The 2,100-nt window shown below is 41.0% G+C and overlaps 1 long non-coding RNA gene across 1 annotated transcript; it reads left to right on the forward strand.

The window, feature by feature from the left end:
* The first annotated feature begins 1,261 nt into the window (after positions 1–1,261).
* Positions 1,262–1,805, forward strand: LOC119011488. Its single transcript, XR_005072207.1, has 2 exons — positions 1,262–1,391; positions 1,658–1,805. It is a non-coding gene; the product is annotated as an uncharacterized LOC119011488 (long non-coding RNA).
* The last annotated feature ends 295 nt before the right edge of the window (positions 1,806–2,100 follow it).

Genomic DNA, 2,100 nt, shown 5'->3' on the forward strand with positions numbered 1-2,100 from the left:
GAAAGGAACCACACACACATCTACACGCAACAGTACAGGTATTTGTGTCGGAGATGCCACCAGCTTGTAAATCCTACGTACCATTACCTCGTTTAAAACGGATCTGCACAGATTTGGATGCTAAGCTGCAGTTTCTTTCACCACTTGTGATTTCATTTATTCTTTTTTTTCTTTTGTGACTCCTTTTTGCCAAAATACTGAAATATTGAAGAAGTCAGACACAATGTCCAGTCCTCAGCGACTCTTACATCCTCGTGGTACTTTAATACCTCTATCTACATATTTGTATTTTATATGTGACTGTAGACAAGTATGAGAGTCTCACACTGTAGTTTCAGATTCAGATTCAGATTCAGCATCGTTATTCTCACAACACCGACCTCCAAACACTGAGATTTTTGTATCCCAGCAGTCGACAGCGATGAAGTCGTGCAGCCGCCGACAGAAAAGAAAACCTGTCAGCTTAACAAAACCTCATTTCACTCGTCTCTGTAAGATCTGATGAGGAGCGGCTCACCTGTAGTCCGCCCAGCAGAGCCAGGAAGTGGCTCTCCGAGGAAACCTGCTGCCGTCTTAATCATCCGACTGGCAGCCTGCAGGCATTTCTCACCATCTGTCAGGTGAGGATTAAACAACACGGAACTGTCCGTACCTGCGGCTCTCTGACTCCGTCTAACAACCCTCCTCTTCACACAAAACTGGCAGTAAAAAGACACGTGTGGACCGAGTTAGCAGGGGTGTGTGGGAACTTTTCTTTTCAGTCATTAATTCTTTGAGAAGTTCATTAAAACCCAGACAGCAGAGGTAATTACAGGAGTCGTTAAAGCGCGTCGCCGCCGGGTGTTTTTCGTCAATCCCTGATTAATATCACATTTTTAAAACTTTTTTTTTTTTTTTTTAGATCTAATCTCTTCAGATGGAGACTTGATTAATCATCGATTGTCAGAGGATTACTGTCAGTGGGATGTGAAGATGACTCGAGAGCTCTTCACTGTTTTCGATATATAATGGAATTCTCTATTATGTGTTCGTACGAGGGCGCTGCCTCTAATTAAACGCTGGTGATTAGCTGCTCGTCGCTGATTTTCGGAAGCTGCGTGATGTCAGAAAGGCCTGACTTATTTATTTTTAGTCCTTTGACCCATGTGAAGTTTATTATTGTACATTAATCCAGCAGATTCAGTTATTTAAGTGTAAACATAGCGATATTTAAAAAAGGCAGAAATGGAGTATGACATGCACCGGTGTTGTTTTCATTGGTGTTTAATTAGCTGGAACTAATAAATGTTGTTTTCATTACCTTGAAATGAGTCTTTCACATCTAAAGTTGGAGCCGGTCGTCTGCACGGAATCAGACGTTTTGCATGTTGGAGCCCAGAACAGACAAACCGGTACTTTTTTTAGTGAAAGCCTCTGGAGTTTCTTGTGTTTTTAGGAGAGGGGTTGTTAAGATGCATCTGAATCTCTGGCCGTTAACAGATCAACAATCTTAACACTGGCAGTTTCTGTTGTTGTTCAGGTGCATTAAGTACACGTTACTTAAAAAACTGACCAACATCTGGTCTGTGCACTCATCATAATTAGATGAAAAGAAACTGTAGATCACTTTTGAAAACTCTTGTGTCGCTGACTAACAAGCAGATCATCTTTCCACCAGCGTCCGTCATGAAACTTGGACGGATCGACGGTTTCTCAGCCCGGAACAGACCCGCTAACTTTTGATGGACGAATCCAGGAATGTTTTTCTTGCTTTCTTTAACTCAGGAATGAAAGAAAATGTTGGAAATAAAAGCGCTCTTATGAATTATTCAACAATATCTTAATCAAGCATATTTAGGCAGCTGAATCTGAGAGAATATAACTTGATGGGGATCTAAAGATTTGATACGACTGAATTAAAATGGACCGTTCAACCTTGGCGGAGGCGGCATTCTTGTTATCTTTATCATTTCAGGATCTAGTTCTGAAAATAACTTCATATTACTTCATATCTTTAACTCCAGATTGAGCGTTAAACTGCTCTCACGTCACCAGACTCATGTCAAATCGACACACCGTGTTTTTTAACTTCACACGTTCTTGTTTCTTGTGAAAACGTGG

The sequence above is a fragment of the Acanthopagrus latus genome, chromosome 21 (genome assembly GCF_904848185.1).
Source record: "Acanthopagrus latus isolate v.2019 chromosome 21, fAcaLat1.1, whole genome shotgun sequence".
NCBI classification, from domain to species: Eukaryota; Metazoa; Chordata; class Actinopteri; order Spariformes; family Sparidae; genus Acanthopagrus; species Acanthopagrus latus.